Source organism: Chelonoidis abingdonii, chromosome 1 (genome assembly GCF_003597395.2).
Source record: "Chelonoidis abingdonii isolate Lonesome George chromosome 1, CheloAbing_2.0, whole genome shotgun sequence".
Taxonomy (NCBI): Eukaryota; Metazoa; Chordata; order Testudines; family Testudinidae; genus Chelonoidis; species Chelonoidis abingdonii.
Window position 1 is genome coordinate 89844255 of NC_133769.1, and position 20593 is coordinate 89864847.

A 20593-nucleotide genomic window follows, 5' to 3' on the forward strand; every position below is an offset into this window, starting at 1 on the left:
CAGAGCTGCTTTTTAGACTCAATGAAAATTCTGCATGCAAGTGGGTATGAAGAACTGGGCCCTTATTGCAGTAGGTCCTCCTTAGCTTTGCTTAATCTTTAATTGTATCAGTCTAAAACACTTAGTACTCTTACCTTAATTTTCAGTCATGATAGACTTTCTCTTGAATGTAAATATAGCTAGTTCTATATATGCATAGTATAGAACAGTAGTTTTCTAAACTTTATACCATGATTTTTTCTGAGGCGTTCTTTAGGACAGTGGTTCTCATCCATGGTTAGTAAATCCATGGGGGTATGCAGTGGTCTTCTATGGGGTGCATCAGCTCATCTAGATATATGCCTGGTTTTACAACAGGCTACATAAAAAGCACTAACGAAGTCAGTGCAAACTAAAATTTCATACAATGACTTGTTTATACTGCTCTATATACTATACATTGAAATATTAGTACAAAATTTGTATTCCAATTGATTTATTTTATAATTATATGATAAAAATGAGACAGTAAGCATTTTTTCAGTAATAGCACTTTCATATTTTATGTCAGATTTTGTAAGCAATGAGTTTATAAGTGAGGTGAAACCTGGGGGTACGCAAGACAAATCAGACTCCTGAAAGGGGTACAGTAGTCTGGAAAGGCTGACAGCCACTGCTTTAGGAGATCTTGGTGATTTTTTCTGAAGTGAAGGGAAACATGGTCTACTGAATAAAGCACAGGACCAGGAATTTGGAAATCTGTGTTTTGTATATAGGTCTGTGGTTGTGTGTCTTAATTAAATCATTTAGTCATTCTGTGGCATGATATTTCCATCAGTAAAAACAAGGATAATACTTTTACTGATGTATATAGTTGTTATTATCATTACTGTTGCTATTACACTTATTACTATTTTTATTATTATAATGCTCCCATGCCTCAAAGGGATGTAGTGAGGCTTACTTATTTAATATTTTTGAAATAGTCTGAGATCCTTAGTTGGAAGGCAGTATAGAAGAGTAGAGTGGTATTATAAAGCATTCTTGATGTGTAAGAAAATATTTTGCATGTCTAATTGTTTAATCTACTTCCCTTTTTTGCAAACAAGATAACTTAAAAAAAATAAAGAGCAACAAAGAGTCCTGTGGGACCTTACAGACTAACAGACGTATTGGAGCATAAGCTTTCGTGGGTGAATAAGAACATCAAGTGAAAGTTTGAAGAAAAAATATGAAGTCACTATAAGGAAAAGTGTGTATTTTTCTTTGAGGAACATGATTTTTCTAAAGCATTTCACATGAAATGTTTTCTTAAATTAAAAAACAAATTAAAAAAACCCTCACCCTAAACTTTTCTTTGCTGTAACGAATCTTTTGCTGGCATCACATAGTTCACTCTCCTTGCGTGTGATCCACCTTTTCCCCACACTGTGTCTTGTCCTCTTTGGGGTGGGAACTGTCTGTGCTTTGTGTTTGTACAGTGCCTAGCACAATGGGACCTCATTCTTGGGTGGCCCTGAAGCACTGCTTTAATAAATGTGATTAATAATCAACTGTGGTTTGAAGTCTCTTTTGATGTGTCAAAAGAGTATTCACATTTCACCATTACAATCGCAAGTCAAATCTTACTATGGTTTTATATTCTATAATATATGTTTAATGGTCTCAAAATGGAATCTAGTAAACTGTGGTCAGTATCTAAAAACTATCACTGCAATGAGCGCTCGATGTTTTGGCATCTGTCAATTTCTAATAAATAGGGCTAATTCTGGACTAGTGTAGAGTATAGCCTAACCAGTTCATTCTCCATCACTTAGCTGAGGCTTTGTGGGAAAATTGGAGATTTTACATCTAACTTTTAATCCAGTTGCTTGCATACTACTGATGTTTGCAATGTTAGAGATGTGTGTTCTATATTTTAATCTGTAGGACACCCTTATTTCCAAATTACTCTGGAAAACAGTCAGAAAACAGTCAGAATAGTCCACTCACACTGATTCTTACATTTTGAAAGTAGTTGAAACAAAGTAACGCTCCCTGTTGAGTAGAACTTCCTTGTTTGCATGGGAATTGTTTTATGGCCTTGATTTCCTGTCTAAGAAAAGAAGGCTGGGTACATGGATAGTCCAAAATTATTTTGCAAGGAAACAAGATTGCACAGTGGCATCTTACTTTTTCTTTTTGCTGCAAAGTTTATCTCATCTAAATCTAGACTCTGTGGTGAATATCCTTGCTACAAATATAACATCAAATATAGTTATTATAAATATGTACACACACACACACAGGCACGTGCACACACAGAGAGTACATGTATTTTACCACCCTAAACTAATTGGTACTAAACTGAAACTTTTAAAAAACAAATACAACTGAATGTCTTCCTCATTTAAGATAATATTTGCTCAATGAAGTCCGCTAAATTGATTTTTATGTTGATGTGTTTGTTTAATCTCACAGCTTTGAAGCTTCTGTAATACACTTAGGTTTATTTCTTCATGGAAAGGCTTTGCTATTCTTTATTCTGAGCAAATTAGGCTTCTCTTGGTACTATAGCATTAGATTTGCCTCCTGATACTGAGACCAGCAACCTAAAGGACCCATTGTTTGCCAAAAATATCAGAACACTGAGAAATGCCTTATGGCAGTAGCAAGATATAGAATCTCAAAGTAAGGTCACCACTGTTGGCTGTATTTATATATCATCTTGCAGTACGTGCTTTGAAAAATGTACGCAACAACTCAGTTATTTATTATGATCCCTCTCATAATATTTTAAATTATAATACATCGGGGTGGCATTATTTTGAGTGCAATATAAGATTTTAAGACTGTCACAATATGAGTTTTCTTTTACTGCACATGTGTGTTATCAAGCTTGTTTTTATAACCATGAATGTTGTGCAGATACAGTTCTGAGGGATCTTTGAGCTTTTCCTACCACTCTGAAAGTTTTCAGTCTCATAAGCATTTAAAATAAACTTACACTAGTAAGTAGAAAGGATTTCTCATTCATTTTCACACAGTTCATCACATTTTGTCAGTTGTTGACAGTGTCTGTTGCATAAAAGAAAACTGGCAGTGATGTCTAAATCTGTAAATTTCATTTATTGAAGGTGTTTGTGTAGCAGCAGCTTTGACTTATTGCCGGTACTAGAGTAGAATTTATTTTTCTGCAGTTGAAATGCAGTTATATATTTTTAATTTGTCAAAGTAAAACATTCTGGATCAATTAGGTTTCAGGAGCCTTGGGTCATGGCCTATTTAAGGGCATTATTTGGAAATAGCTACCTTTTCTTTCGAAACTAAGCCATTCTTTAAATTCAGTAAATATATTTTCTTAGTATTATTATAAATCCCAAATTATATAAATATATTCTTAAGGAAAAAAGCCATATCAGTATTCTTGATTTTAATTTATTTTAGTATATTACTGGAGCTGATTTTATTTTTTCGTTCCTGATTTACAATACTGAAATGTGATAGTGGCAGCGATAAAATGATGCACAGTCATACATATATACAAAATAATGCATTTCAGTTTTATCTTTTTTCTTCAGTCCAGAGAAGAATATACCTAGTGGATCAATATTTTATTGAAAGAAAATTCTGTATATTGTGTTCAAATAGCATCCATCTATACTAATCAGTGATGCTAAAACATGAGATTGCACTGTGCACAGCAAAGGACTGATGTGTTGTCTGGCTTTGTTGATACAGCATTCTCTATTTTCTTATGTTATTTCTATTTTTATCATTAATCCATGAAATCTTAATAATTAGCTCTGTAATTTGCCAGAAAAACATGTTGATTTATTGAACTGGCTGAAGCAAAAAAATACCAGATCAATCTGGCATTGTAGGTTAATAGTACAGAACAAAGCACAGTCATAATTAGATGAGAAAAGGACTTTCCTTGTTCATTCCAGTTTATAATAAAAAGTCCCTTACCAAAGTGTCTTAGAAAATAATGCATTCAGACTGAGTGGAATTACCGCCTAGCAGATTCTATTTATCTGTAGCTTAAAAAGCAGCTGCGTTTTTGTAAAAAGCAATGAATGTGGCAGTTCTACTTAAAGGTAGAAGAAAAAGAACACCCCTTGTTTTGTAATAAGGAGATTTTCAATTTAAAAGAGAGAGCGAGCCTGTTGTGTGAAGTATGGTTATTACATTCACTGTATTCTATCTCACCCACCAGGAGGTTAATAATGAAGGAGTCAGTGAAGGAGGCCCATGGCATGAGGGTTATCTCACAGCCCCAGATGCTGGATAAGTTGAAGGAGGCAAAATCGCTTTTGGATGACATTCAGAAAGACCTGAATGATTATTTGGAGAAGAAAAGACTATTCTTTCTAAGGTAAACAGTCCATTTCATCTGTTGGCTGTGGGCACTGGTATAAAATGTGTTTATATAAATATCTATAAAGTTCGTTTTTTATCACCTTTAGGTTTTTTCTTTCTGTGCAACGATGAGCTCTTAGAAATCCTTTCTGAGACAAAGGATCCACTCCGAGACCAGCCACACCTAAAGAAATGCTTTGAAGGAATTGCCAAGCTCACTTTTAATCATGAGAAAGAAATTACTCACATGGAGTCAGCAGAAAATGAAAAAGTAGAGCCCGTGCTGCGAATAATTCCAGCAAGTGCCAAGGGGCTAGTTGAGAAATGGCTTCATGAGGTGAATATCTTTAGCTCTTACTTAGGGGTTAGTTACTGTATAATCATTTTCTCTTTTAGGAGCAAGGAATATCATAAGCATATTTCCTAAGTAAATAGCTCTCTGACAATTTATCAGATTATTTGACAGATTGAATATCAGCCTTATTGTTGTTATTTATTACAACTAATTGACATGTGAAAACATGCAAAAATTAATTTTAATAAAGAGGTTATCAGTGTGTGAGACACTTAATAAAAGTGTGTGTGTCTGAAAGCATATATGTGACTATATGTTCAAGTCTATGTATATGTATTTTTGTTGTCTTTCTCCCTGTAATTTTTTATAGTTTGGAAAGATAGATTTTTTTTTACAAAGTAGTTTAAAGGAACGTGAAGAGATTTTTTTACATGCCCCTTCCCCCCCCCCGCCCAAAAAATCTTAATTTTCAATACATATTAAGCAAAGGGAAGAGAAATATTAATTGACAATATGCTAACGTTTCCCCCTGGGGCCTATGATCCAAATTAATCTATTTCAGTGTGGAATTAGTTTGATGACCTTTATTGTTTGCTTTATTTTTACCTTCCTCTGCTACACAATCAAAGTGGGTCCTTCCTCTGATATACAATTCTAGGCCAAGTCCACTTCCAGTCCCTCCTTCCTTCTTTCAAGACAGAATCAGCCCCAGGTACACATCTTTCCTTTCTCTTGTTATTGCAGGCACTGCTTTTGCCCCATTAAATCTGTCCCTTTACCTCTTGCCCCTCTCTTCGCTTCAGGCTATCAGCCAACCAGGGTATACAATTGAGAAAAGCAATACCTTATACTAGAAAGGGAGAAGAGGAAAAACAAAACAAAAACAAAAAACACACACAGAATGTTCTTTCCAAGGTGGATTCTGTGGTGTAGGGGAGGAGGAGAAATTTGTCAAAGGCACTGAGAGTGAACTTTCACTAAGAGTATTACTTCTGTTATGTGCCGAGTTTCTGCTGGCAGGGTGAGCAAAATAAAACAGCTCAAGTCTTTTCATGATTCCCTGTTTCTCACATAACTGAGCCACATATCACCATGCCAACTTAGAATTAATCTTTTTTAAAGTGACTGCACACAATTTAAAACAGTTCATCACGGTTAGTCAGGGGAGAGTAAGGACAGAGACTATTTAGGCACAAATACTTCCTTCCCTACTCTCCAAAGAAAATTATTACACTTTATTTTTGTACTCATTTTAAGTACAATGTTATGTTCTTTGGAAAAACATTGGAGGTAGAGTGCTGTGGTAGGTATGAGATATGCAGTTATGAGGAACTAGGAAAGGCAGATCTCACCATACTGAAAAACCTGCAGTATGTTGTTTAGTTCTCTCTCTCTCTCCAACAAAAGAGAGAGAGAGAGAGAGGGAGATGAGCAGCTGTGTTTATTTTAATACATCTCATTTAACCCTCACCTAAAAACAAATGGAAAGGTTTGGGAGTGCATTAATCTGGACCCAATTAGCATCTCTTTCTCCCTCAAAAGTGCAACCTGAGATTGATGAATATAAAATAGAGTTTCATGTGCAGTCTTTAAATCATTTGCATGTTTTATGCATTATAATTGAATTTATTTATGCACTTCCTTTCATTTAATAATTTCCTGCTCTTTCCTGTGCTATCCACATTGTACTATCCAAGAAATAGGATTTGATAGGCAAGCAAGGATAGGAGTATATGAATAAAACTGAGTTAATTTTTAGGTCTAATGTCAACTGTAAATAAAAATTAATATTTGTGTTACTTTAATTGGGTTAATGTAAAATATTTTAGTTAAAGTATATACTCTAAGCCTTTTCAGACACTTTGGATATTGCTTAGTATGCTTGTAAATGTACAAGCAAAATTATTTTCAAAAGGCCATGAAAGGCAGTTAAATTATTGTATTGACATTTCTATGACCCTAGAGACTTGTGATTCAACTTGGCCGATTAGTAGTAATTAGATAATCAGAAGATGAATAGTAATTACATTAATAACTAATGGTATTCAGCCCAGGACCTAGAGAATCAGTCTGGTTTAGAATATAATAGCACGTTATAATTTGTCTTATGCAGTATTTGACCAGTAGAAATATGAGCATTGGATGCCGAGTAAATTTATCATAGGCAGGTTGTATAAGGTCTAGAGATCAGTTTGCCACATTACTGGCCCTGTGATTGTGCCTGTAAAGTGCCATAATGGGGAAAATTGCTTGTTTTCCCCAATTAAGCTCAGATGTCTAGTGATTCCATGGTGCTGGTGTCTGAATTCTTTACAATGCAAAGTCCATCCTTGTGATGGTCATGCCAGGAAGCTACTTTGAGAAAGGATTTTTTTAAACAAAGGATTCTGGTAGTGTTTCTCATAGTTTTGATTTGTGCCAGTGCTTCTCTTGTCTCTTGTCTTTCCATCTGTGTTTAAAGATGTATGTGGAAGTGATCTTTTTCTGTGATGTCCTGTCTTTTTCAGTGACTTACTTGGTTTTGTGTTGTGATTGTTTCCTGATCTTTGTAGGTAGGAATGTCTTTAAAGGCTAAAGTTCTGTTAATTTGTGATGTAACAATTTCAGTGTGTTTCTCGTCATTGAAATGTAGTTTAAAATGTTCAGTAATGTAGCATGAAATTATTAGTTAGTTTTGAAATGGTTGTGAAATCATGTGAAGAAAATAAGTATTGCATCTGATCAAGATAAATTCACTCTAGTGTTTTATGGCTTTTTATTCCTATGTGATAGTAATAAAGTCTCATGTAGGGATGGAAGCCATGAAATACATTGTGAAAAATCATCAACTAAGATGGGGCCATGAGTATAGAAAAAGGTATAGTTGTAGAGCTATTGAAAATTGTTGGAAAATGATTTAGTATGTCACCATGTTGATTACCATGTTTGCATTTTATTTCTTCATCCCTCACCCTTGTAGTTTGGCAAGTAAGGAAATGAGTTTATAACAGGTGGATTTCACCTTTACATCGGTGTTAAATGTTTAAATTGTTTATACTCTTTTTTTTATTTTCTACTTAAATAACACTGTACATGAAACACTAAACTAATTAGTTAATACTGTAAAAAAAATAGAACAAAACAAAAACCCAGCTTGTGAATTTCCAAATTCATGTTATTGCTACCTAAATTAAGAATGAAACAAACTAAGGTATCCCATTAGTCCATGGTCCAGGTTTTTTTACTCCCAGTAATAGACCTGAATGATGAGCTAGCCTGTAAATAATAATTCTTTTTCTATTGACATGTTTTTCTCAAAGTATACATTCTCTTCTTTTCCTATTCCGGAAATAAAATAAGGGATTATGGCTCCAAGGGCAGAAAAATCACCTGTGAGAATATTCATAATAGTGCCAACATCCCATATATTGCTTCACTATCCAAGTTTGTCAATCTTTGTATATCTTTCTGTCTTGGGTATCATTTTGTTTGTGGGACGCTTCTGTGAATGTGAGGCATTCTTATATAACTAATTTATTTTTACAGTCTTCTTTCTGTATTCTTTCTCTAATGCACATTAATAAAAATATTTTTGTTACTTTGCCTCTTTTATTTCTCTGCAAAACTGTAGATTTCTTGTCTGTTTTCAAAAAAGGGATAGACTTCCATTAATTATAAATAGGCAAATCTTCTTCTGATATAAAACACTGGAGACAATTAAATAGAAGAGATATTTCCCCCTGTATTTCAATGGGTTTCTCACTTGTAACTTACATGTTGTTGTTTTTTACAAATAATTGTCAGTGTGAATAAAATAACACCCCAAATATTTTAACCTTAATTAAATCACGAGTGCAGTTTGAATTTGATAATTACCATTTTGGTTTACAAAGATCTTAGATGTTGTTTATATCATTACTGTCTTGTGGAGCAATAGTTGCGGAATTTGCAAAGCAAGTTACAATCAGACCTCTATTAAAAGACAAAATATCTGCTTCCTTGTGTTTTAGTGAAATTGCTTCCAAAATTATAGAGGTTGTACTACCTAGACTGTAAACTGAGCTTGTTAACCAAAATAGAAGAAAAATTATACAGATAAAAATTGTCTTCATCATTTACCTCCAAACATTTTCAGAAATATGGATGTGGCAGCTCATTTTTGGTAATCTGGGAGAAGATTGTTTCAAATGGACTAATTATTAACATATTAGCCTCTTTTTCTCTCTTCCTCCCTATTCCCTGCCTAAGAATAAATTGTAGTTGAATTTCATTTTTGTCACTTCTAAATAATATGCAATCTGAGGATTTGTTTTCATTTTCAGTACCACACGACAGACTCTCTTAATGTATGTATGCTTATACTCTGAAAATTAACTCTACAAATGACATTAGAGAGCTCTATATGTATTGCCTCCAAATGATTTCAAGATCTAAATGTGCTCAGTTTTCAAGAAAAAATATATTTTTTCTAACTGTCCAGCCTGCAGACTGAATTTGGGATCTGAAAATAAAGCAGAGTATTTTCCTTTTCACACATACAGCATCACTAGTAAGAAAGGATTTTTTAGACTAAATCATGCCCTCAGTTACAGCAGTGCAACCCCCTACCACCATTGTCTTCAAATTATATCCTCAGCAATACTTATGCAAAAACATTGCTCTCAGTGGATTTGCACAGGTGTGACTAATTGGAACTTCGTAAATAAATCTGTTGATGACTCTCACAAGAATGAACAGAATCCAGATCAGTCTCTCTTAGCCGTTTTGGCTCTACAGGGTGAAAAGCCATGAACTCTTATTTTTGTCATTAAGTTAAGTACACGTGACTCTGAAAACACACAGGGTACAGATTTGTTGAGTAAAAATATGTCATTTTTAAATAGGCAATCTGGTGCAGTGCAAAACTATGGTAATCCAAGCTTGACACTGTGTTTTGAGTGCAGTATAAACCCCACTACATTTAATGGCCTCTCTCCATCTTTTGTCAACAAGAGGGGCTGAACTCAGGACTTCCAGAGCAGAAAGTACCTGCAGCTTGAGCTAAAGGAGCAGGCTCTACAGCTGGGGTCTGTAACAGGCTCTCGGCCTCTGTGGATTGAGCACAGAAGGGGACACAAACACTCTCAGAAAAATACGTATACATTTGTTGACACATGGGGCAGGTTTATGCAGTAGGAAGAAGATGGTGTTTTTCCTATAAGTGGTAGAAGGTTTCACCTTGCCAGGTTTGTGTGTGCCATTTGAGATATAGCACAAGATTTAAAAAGTGAGAGTGGTGACTTCCTGGATCTACCTAAAGAAAATCTATGGCGTGTTCCCCCGTATTAAAGTTGCAAAGATGTCCACAGAAATAAATACAGAGGAATGCCAAAAGAGTTATAAAATGATGAAACAACATTAATCTTAAACTAGTTCCTGTGACCAAGCTACCTGAATGACCCTATAGTACCTTTTCACTATGGCACCTTTCCCTTTCTGTAACACACATTGGCCAAATTGTCTGCTGGCATGACTCCGTTGATGTCAATGGAGTTACACTAGCAGAGAGTCTCTTGTATTTACTTGTTTGTGATTGTGGTTTATAAATAACTCACCTGTGGCTAAGGAGTGAAACTGATTTTAAGTGACCGTCCCAGGGATTAGCAAAATATTGGTTGTCGTGTCGATGTAGGTTTGAATTAAGTTCAAACTGGACAATTTGGGGATACCTTAATAATCTATTCAGAGAGGATTGTGGGGAGTGGAAGAAAGGAAATGGGTAGCTATGGTATAGAATTCACTATTCTCACCAAATTATTTTCCCCTACATGTCTGGCGAGGATGTGGATATTTGTTTGGTTCCCCCAAGGGAAAGGATTTGTTTGTTCATGAATCCTTTAGGCCTGCATCAGAATCCATCTTTTAATTCTGCATTCTAAGGGCTCAGTGTTCCAGTCCTAAGCGACACCTTGCCTGATGGCAAATAAAGTATTTTCCTCTGTGTCAATTTGAGTAATCAGTCAATTTTCTGAAATGTGGTATCTTGTCAGAAAAAAGGAATGTTTTGTCGCTGGGGTGAAATGTTAAATTCAAAGCTGACTGAAAGTTGTTCCTCCAGTAAAGTGTTGAACATTGTTTTTTATACCATAAGTGTACACATTCTGTCTATTACATGTAGTTTAATTGCTGAGCCTGAACCCAGGAAAAGTATTACTTAGGCTAGAGCTTTCCAGCCTCCTCCAGTAGAAACATAGTTTAATTTAAAAAAATGTATCGGGGATCTGAAAATAAAGACTTTTAGTTATAGTCTGTATTTATTTGACTCACAGAAAATCTGTTGATGTAAATACAAGTTCTGCATGCTGATAGAGTCCAGCATGTGTTTCTTACCTAGTGTGGCCTATCAGGATATTTATTATTAATAATGATTTAATATCAACAATATTTCATGCTATTCAAAATACGCAAATAAGTCATGATCCAGCATGCATGATAGGTCAGGGTTTCTCAAACAGAGGTCGCCGCTTGTATAAGGAAAGCCCTTGGTGGGCCGGGCTGGTGTGTTTACCTGTCGCATCCGCAGGTCCGGCCCATCGCAGCTTCCACCAGCCGCGGATCACTGCTCCTGGCCAATGGGAGCTGCTGGAAGCGGCACCTCCGGCGACCCCTGTTTGAGAAACCCTGTGATAGGTAATCTTATAGGTATCCAAGATTTAAGCACTAACCTGTAGGTCTTTCTGATCACTAAAAACAGCATGAAGTTCACATGGAAGTGAAGAACAAGCCAATATAGATCTCTGAAAGAAAGTGTAATGTACTCTCTGAGGCCAGCAGTGAGGGGTTGGGTTACAGAAACCTCCTTGTAAACTGCCACCTCATGTGCTGAGACTACCTCTGAGCCCGGTTTCCCTGTCAGCTTGGGAGTTCAGTACCCTGTCTTGTTGAGCCAGACATGCTAGCCTGCTGCAAACACAGACCCACATTCCCCAAAAGCTGCAGGCTTAACTGAAAACAGCTTATAAAGTGCTCCTGTCTCCAGGACCCAGATATCCAGTTCCCAATGGGATCAAAACCCCAAATAAATCCGTTTTACTCTGTATAAAGCTTATACAGGGTAAACTGATAAATTCTTCGCCCTCTATAACACTGATAGAGAAATATGCACAGCTGTTTGTACCCCGAGATATTATGATTTGACTTGGGTTAATTAATAAGCAAAAGTGATGTTATTAAGCATAAAAAGTAGGATTTAAGTGATTCCAGGTAATAAAAGACAGAACGAAGTAAGTCACCAAGCAAAATAAAATAAAACATGCAAGTCTAAGCCTAATACATTAAGAAACTGATTACAGATGAAATCTCACTCTCAGATGTTCCAATAAGCTTCTTTCACAGACTTGACTCCTTTCTAGTCTAGGCCCAATCCTTTCCCCTGGTACTGTCCTTGTTCTAGCTCAGGTTGTAGCTAGGAGATTTCTCATGACTGCAGCCCTTTTGTTCTGTTCCACCCCCTTATATAGTTTTGGCACAAGGTGGGAATATTTTGCCTCTTTGAGTCCCCATCCCTCCGTCTAAATGGAAAAGCCCCAGGTTTAAGATAGATTCCAGTACCAGGTGACATGGTCACATGGCCTGTGAGACCCCAAGCCTTCATTCTTCCCGCCCTAACTCACAGGAAGGCTTGCAAATAAACAGAGCCAGCTACAGTCAATTGTCCTGGTTAATGGGAGCCATGAAGATTCCAAACCACCATTAATGGCCCACACTTTGCATAATTACAATAGGCCTTCAGAGTTATATTTCATATTTCTAGTTTCAGATACAAGAATGATACATTTATACAAATAGGATGACCACACTCTGTATATTATAAGCTTTGTAATGATACCTTACAAGAGACCTTTTGCATGATACACATTCCAGTTATATTATATTTACATGCATTAGCATATTTTCATAAAATCATATGGAGTGAAATGTCACACCAACACCACTAAATAAAGGGCAATTGCATTCTGCACTAGTTGTAGCTTCAGAGCAGCCTTTCAGGGTAACCACATATAGAATATAATACAGTTATCCAAGCCGGATGTAACAAAGGCATTGTTAATGGCTTGAAGGACCATACTGAGAGAGGGGTGTGTGCATTGCAAATATCCATATAAATGCAGATTGAAGGGGCAACTTCTGGCCATTGATACCACCTTGTTATTTCATTGCCCTGCTATCATTACCTGTGTCTTTCCTGGAATAATTTCCATCCCCCCAACCCATCCAAACTCCTATACTGGCTAGATACTGGAAAACTAGGCACTTCACTATATAACAAAATGTTCATATGGTATCTCAGTTACATGACTGATAATAATAATATATATACCGTATTTAAAATACTGATCCAAAGTTTTATGATTTGTTTATTCAATGACTTTTATTTATTAATGGGTTTAATTTGAGTGGTGTGAGCTTGATATGACACTTGCTCATGCTACATTGTGAGCTTGATATGACACTGCTCTTAGCATTATTTAACAGTGCAGCTTTATGTTGCTTAAATCATTTTCTAAAATAATATGTACGGTATATAATATGAATATCTATTCAGTAATCTTCGTGAATTACCACTTCACAGAGTGGATACAAATCAATGATTTCTTTAATTTAAATCAATGTTTTATTTAATATGTATATATAAATAATCCCATTTAAAATTAAATTTGAAATGATCACAACCTATGTTAGGGTCTAAATTTACCATAATCTATTAAAATAATGTAAATAAATAACCATTAAAAATGCTGCATAATGAACCATCCTCAAATTTTAATAAGTTAAGAGGTATTGCTTTTTTAATTATATTCAAAAATAGAGGAAAACATCTTTTACTTTTGAGGACAACTCAAGCCTTATAAATATTTCACAATGTTATGTATTATATTAAATGTATTTATTATTTTCAGTCTTTACAATGGAGCAAATGTTGGTATTTACATTTTTCCAAATTTAAGTACTTTCAGTTTCTGTTGCGCAGAAAATCTTTTTCCTCAACTGCTTTTAGTTCAGTTTAGCTAGCAATTTTAGAGAGAGTATTTTCATCATTTGTATTAATTCATTCAAAGTTGAGAAACCAATTTGGAGCTGGAAAGGCAGGAAAGCTTGTTTTCCTCTTCCAATTCATGAATAAAAACCATCTGGTAGAGGATGAAAACCAGTAAGTTTGAAAACTTGAAAGACATGAGGCCAGATATTCAAAAGGATCATCTTCTTATGTGACATCTTCATTACTAGAGGTTTCCAACTGTGGTAGCCATTCTGTACAATTCTCTGTTAAATTTTGTGGGTTACTAGTCATTTTGATCCACCCAAAATACAACATGTCCATCCAAGACCTTGTTCTCTGCCTCGTCTTCTTCTGCCATCAACTTTCCCTTCCAGTGCCTGTAAACATTCCTCATCAGCTTGAACTCCTTAAAATATGTCCTGCAAATCAAATCTTTCTTTTCATAAGATCTCTGACTAGCATTTGCCAAGTCCCAAACATCTCCAGTACTTTTTTGTTGGTTATGTGTCTCTCTGTGATGTTTTCAGAATTCTTCTATAGAACCATAATTCAAAGGATTGCAATTTCTTGTATTTATATCCCATCTCATCATGGATCATGACTTATTTGCGTATTTTGAATAGCATGAAATATTGTTGATATTAAATCATTATTAATAATAAATATCCTGATAGGCCACACTAGAGGCTCAGATACCTCCTCTATTAGCTCCTTGAGTATTTTAGGATGCATTTATCAGGCCCTGGTGACTTGCAGGCATCTAACTTTTCCAAGTGATTTTAACTTGTTCTTTTTTTATTTTATCTTCACTATGTTAGGCATTCCTTCAGACTTCTCGGTGAAGACTGAAACAAAGAAGTTATTAAGCATCTCTGCCATTTCCAAGTTTCCTGTTACTGTTTCTCCCTCCTCATTGAGCAGTGGGCTTACCCTGTCCTTGTCTTCCTCTTGCTTTTAATGTATTGATAAAAAGTCGTCTTGTTTCCCTTTATTCCTGTAGCTAGTCTGAGCTCATTTTGTGCCTTTGCCTTTCTAATCTTGCCCCTGCATTCCTGTGTTGTTTGCCTATATTCATCCTTTGTAATCTGTCCTAGTTTCCATTTTTTATATGACTCCTTTTTATTTTTTAGATCATGTAAGATCTTGTGGTTAAGCCAAGGTGATCTTTTGCCACATTTTCTATCTTTCCTACCCAGCGGAATAGCTTGCTTTTGAGCTCTTAATAGTGTCCCTTTGAAAAACTGCCAACTCTCCTCAGTCGTTTTTCCTCTCAGTTTTGATTCCCATGGGACTTTACCTATCAGCTTTCTGAGTTTACCGAAATCCTCCTTCCTGAAATCCATTGTCTCTATTTTGCTGTACTCCCTTCTACCCTTCCTTAGAATTGTGAACTCTGATTTTATGATCACTTTCACCCAAGCTGCCTTCTACTTTCAAATTCTCAATGAGTTCCTCCCTATTTGTTAAAAGAACAGCTTCCCCCCAGTACCTTTTCAACCTTCTGAAATAAAAAGTTGTCTGCAATGCACTCCAAGAACTTATTGGATGGTCTGTGCCTGGCTGTGTTATTTTCCCAACATATATCTGGATAGTTGAAGTCCCCCATCACTACCAAATCTTGGTCTTTGGATGATTTTGTTAATTGTTTTAAAAAAAGCCTCATCTACCTTTTCCACCTGATTAGGTGGCCTGTAGTAGACTTCTAGCATGACATAACCCTTGTTTTTTAACCCCTTTTAGCCTAAGCCAGAGACTCTCAACACTTCGGTCTCCTATGTCCGTCTCCACCTCAGTCCAAGTGTGTACGTATTTAATACATAAGGCAACACTTCCTCCCTTTTTCCCCATCTATCCTTCCTGAGCAAGCTGTACCCATCCACACCAACATTCCAGTCATGTATTATCCCACCAAGTTTTGGTGATGCCAACAATGTCATAGTTGTATTTATTTATTAGCACTTCCAGTTATTCCTGCTTATTACTCATACTTCTCACATTTGTGTATAGGCATCTAAGATACTGATTTTATCCTGCCTCCCAGTTTTGCTCTGACCCTCCTTTCTCTTTGCCATTATGGCCCATGCTCCCTCTTATTTCCGACCCATCTCCCAGGACTCCATGTTCTCCACTTTCCTGTGGGCTTTGCTCACCTGTCCCTGTTGAACCTAGTTTAAAGCCCTCCTCACTAGGTTAGCCAGTCTGTGTTCAAATAGAGTCTTTCCCCTCCTCAAAAGGTGAACACCATCTCTGCTTAGCAGTCCTTCCTGGAATAGCATCCCGTGGTTGAGGAAGACAAAGCCCTCCTGGCGACACCATCTTCGGAGCCAGGCATTCACCTCCAAGATGCACCTGTCTCTGCCTGGGCCCCTACCTTTGACAGGAAGAATCTAAGGGAATACCACCTGCACTCCAAACATCTTCACCTGTAGTCTCAGAGCCCTGTAGTCACTCTTGATCCACTTAGTGTCACATCTTGCAGTATCATTTGTGCCCACATGGATGAGTAGCATGGGGTAGTAGTCAGAGGACTGGATAATCCTCGACAATCCCTCCATAACATCTCAGATATGGGCCCCCTGCAGGCAGCGTACCTCGCGAGATGAAATGTCAGGGTGACAGATAGGCACCTCCATCCCCCTCAGAAGAGAGTCTCCGACCACCACTACCCTACGTTTCCTATTTGCAGTGGTGGCAGCAGACCTCTCAGCCCTAGAAGTACAAGGCTTCTCCTTCTCTCCTGTATCAAGAAGAGCATAACAGTTTCCTATTACCACAGTGGGAGGGTTTGGGGCAGGGGTGGTGCACTGCCTGCTGCCAGAAGTAACCAGCTCCCAGTAACCCTGAACCATCTCCTCCTCCACCAGTCAGCAGTCCTCTGTGCTGGGACAGCTACCTCAGCTGTCTCCACATGGACACTGTTCAGGAATTGCTCGTGGATTTGGATGCTCCTCAACCTAGCCACCTTCTCCTGTAGCTCCCTCACCTGCTGCCTGAGAGATTTCATCAGCAGGCACCTTTGACACTGGGTGGTCCCAACAGCCTGGATATCAGTAAATGAGAATTGCAAATCACAGACTGCAAAACTACTCCAGGATCTGGGTAGAAGCATCCATGCTCAGACACTCTGTCTGGCTACAGGCGCAGGTGGAGGAGACAGAAGCAGTGCTGGCACAGGTGTTGCAGGTCTTCCTAACCATCGTAGGCCTCCCTCTGTTAAACTCCCTCTCAAACTCCCCTGTCTGCAACCCCCTGTCCACTTCTCTCCCCTGGTTTCAAACATAAACAAATGTATTCAGATTAATTTTACATGTATGTTAAGCTAGGTGGTTGCTCAAAGAAATGCGTATGGACAAGATATATTCTAGTTAACAAAAAGAAACATCAAATTTATTATAAATGCTATATTTGATTCCAAATCAACATGTTTTATGGATTATTCCAGCCAATAAGAATGAATGATTAAAATCATTTTTTGATTTAAATCAATTCACCCAGCTTATAATTTGACTACTTAGGAAGTATTGCAGTTAATTTTAGTATTTTCTTCCTCTGAATAGAGATGTGAAGCTTTTCTTTCTAGATTGCTACACCTCAACTATCTGCTCATATATCACATAAAATGAAAACTCTCACTATGATGTCATTTACATTATAATACTTCTAGGTTACTTCTGAAACTAGTACCAACAGAACAACCAACAGAACAACAGACGACTGGTTAGCTCATAAAGACTATAAAACTTCATTTGGGATAACAAGTATTGTTCTTACCTGCTCTCGTTGATGGGGAGGGGACATAACAGTTTTCAAGTACATGAAAGGTCATTACAAGGAGGAGGGAGAAAAATTATAGTACTTAACCTCCGAGGACAGGACAAGAAGCAATGGGCTTAAATTGCCGCAAAGGAGGTTTAGGCTGGACATTAGGAAAAATTTCCTAACTGTCAAAGTGGTTAAGCTCAAGAATAAATTGCCTAGGTAAGTTGTGGAATCTCCATCATTTGGGGATTTTAAAGAGCAGATTGGACAAATATCTGTCAGGGATGGTCTAGATAATACTTAGTCCTGCCTTGAATGCAGGGGACTGCACTAGATGACCTCTCGAGGTCCCTTTCAATTCTGATTCTATGCCTCATATTCAATATGTTAGTTTTCCAAGTAATTAGAATGAGGAAAATGTAAAAGTGCTTCTCATTTGTTTTTGCTATTCTTCCAGCTGGGAACAAATATGCATTTGAAGAAAATTGTCAGTTTTAAGAGATTGTTTGTGTCTACATGTAATCAAAGGAAGAACAGGCCAAACTAAACAAATTTGGCATGAATTATTGGAAAAGTTGTGATGTGTAAGCGTAAGACAGCCCTAAGTAGCTCTCAACTTGTGTGTACAGTTTCAGCAGATTACTGTAGGTCATTTTTTATATCATCAAAGTAGTGGGCTTCCCCAGTGGAAGCCAGACTAGTCCAAAAGATGTGGGGATAAGTGAGAGAGAGCTATAGGGATGTAGGGTAGATGAAAGGAGCAGTGGAGTTGAGAAAAGCTGCATGGCTCTGGATCCAGTCCACCTGACCCCTACAAATGAGCTTCTGTAACACTCACTGTGGCTGCTATGGAGGTCCCTAATTAAACTAGATGCGGGAGCAGGTCGCATTTATGAGGTTACAAGATCATGAAGCAGTTCACCAGCCTGAACTTTGTATGTCTGCTCTCACAATGCACAGCAAGCACACAGCTCCCTGGAGAACTACCAGTGAATGTCCCTAGGGCTAGCTCCAGCTTTTTTGCTGCCCCAAGCGGCGAAGCAGAAAAAAAAAAAAGATAAAGCCACGGTCGGCGGCACTTTGGCGGCAGCTCTACCGTGCCGCATCATTCTTCAAAGGCAATTTGGCAGCGAGTCCTTCGCTCTGAGAGGAATTGAGGGACCTGCTGCCAAATTAATGCCAAAGATACGGACATGCCGCCCCTTTCCATTGGCTGCCCCAAGCACCTGCTTGCTGCACTGGTGCCTGGAGCTAGCCCTGATGCCACCCCAGCTTGAGCAGCACAAAGCTGGTCATGAGAGAATGGGTGGGGAGGGGGAAACAGAAAGAAAGACATGAAAAATGAATTAAAAATGAGAGGGGAAAGATGAATAGAGACATAAAGGGAAATGAGAGGGTGGGAACGGACATGAAAAGGTAGAGGCACAATAGCTGGATCAGATAAGAGTACAGGGAGAGGGATTCTATAGATGGAATGGGGGAGCAACCATCAACCAACCTGTAGCAAGTTTGCTTCCAACTAAAAAGGGTTGGGAACCACTGTAGTTAATAGAAGTTTTTGCTATTGACTTCAGTGGAGCAGGATCAGTTGCAAATATATTTTCCAATGATCATTGCTTGAGTAGGCACGAACAACTTTTATCACCACGTGGGCATTTGTTATTTTTCAATTAACATTTATTTTGGCTTTTTATAGAGACAATCCCATTCTCTACTAACACTATAGGATGGGGGGTATATTGCTATTAAATATGTTCAGTGCATGTATTTTACAGTTTTTGGTTCACTTTCATTTTTACCATTGGGACAGAGTATGAGTTTTGCTATGAACTCAGGTCAGGCTTTGTTTTGTTTTGAAACGGTTTCCCTTAAAAATTCAAGCAGAGTTATGCAATTGTCAGAATGTATGGCTCTTTTCTGACTGTAGTGCCAGTTTGGTTTTTTGTGTGTGGGAGGAAGGATTGATTATACCCATCTTCTAATACGAAGACAGTGTGTGTTCCATGCAACTAATAACTACACGTTCAAACAGAAAGTCCCTGGAAACGTATTCAGAAATGTTTGGACAACAAAACCTAATTTAAAGTTGAAGGGGGCTGGCCTGGGAAAAGTAGGCTGGGGGTGGGGGGGAAGACCTGGGAAAAGTAGGCTGGAAATTTCATTTTTGTGGTAATAGTAGCGGAGTATTTGTGTGGTCAACAGTTATGATAATTTATATATACTACTGAATCTGAACTGCTCATTGAACCTTTTTGTTTAATAGATTATTTGTATTTAACTAAAGGTTTGCCAATTAGACTGTAACTGTACTGGGGATGTTGGAAGCAACAGTACCCTATGGGAACCAGTCTGTACAATTTGCCCTTTGGGATAGTGCAAAAATAAACTAAAAAATACGTATGAACATAAAAATTGTTTACATGCCAATAAATATTTATTTGAGGCTAGTTCCTTTCAGGAGATTTCTCAAAAGTTGCAGAATGGTAGCCGTATTAGTCTGTATCAGCAAAAACAACGAGGAGTCCTTGTGGCACCTTAGAGACTAACAAATTTATTTGGGCATAAGATTTCGTCGGCTAAAACCCACTTCATCAGATGCATGGAGTGGAAAATACAGTAGGGAGGTATAAATACACAGCACATGAAAAGATGGTAGTTGCCTTACCAAGTGGGGAGGCTCAGTGCATAATAAAAGTGTTACTCGGAGTATTGTATAAAGGCTAGTTTAGGATTCTGACAGTTACAAGACTCAGATATACATTCTTTCTTAAAATAAATGGGTAAACTTTTTGGAAATGTAAGCATTCATAGAGGGCCTGGTCCTAGGGTAGAATGGGTGTTTACCACTGATTTCAAAAGGTACAGGATCAAGCCCACATTGACAAAACAGATTATGTCTCCTTTCTGATCACCTAAAGCTATGTTTTAAGGAATACTTTTCTTGTTCTCTTCAGTTAACAAGCACTTCTGATGGGTGTGGTTTGCTAATAAAAAATCAAATTCATTACAGCAGTGGTCCAAGCAGCTGATGTAAACTCTCCTGAGAGTAGCGTGTGCTGAATTCAAATATGAGCACAGCTGCAAATAATCTGGAAACTGAATTGTATTTTTACATCAGTGCAGTTAGACAAAAATGAATTATTAAATAATTGCTATTGTGACATAAGCTTGATGCAAGTAGTGGAATTACTTGGCTGAGC

At 37.4% G+C, this 20593-nt stretch overlaps 1 long non-coding RNA gene across 1 annotated transcript in view; it reads left to right on the forward strand.

Moving 5' to 3' along the window:
- LOC116829617 (uncharacterized) overlaps positions 1 to 4657 on the forward strand; it is a 63582-nt gene extending 58925 nt beyond the window's left edge. The window contains exons 9-10 of the long non-coding RNA XR_004374784.2: positions 4178 to 4336; positions 4428 to 4657. This is a non-coding gene — a long non-coding RNA (uncharacterized LOC116829617). The remainder of the gene's footprint in view (positions 1 to 4177; positions 4337 to 4427) is intronic.
- The last annotated feature ends 15936 nt before the right edge of the window (positions 4658 to 20593 follow it).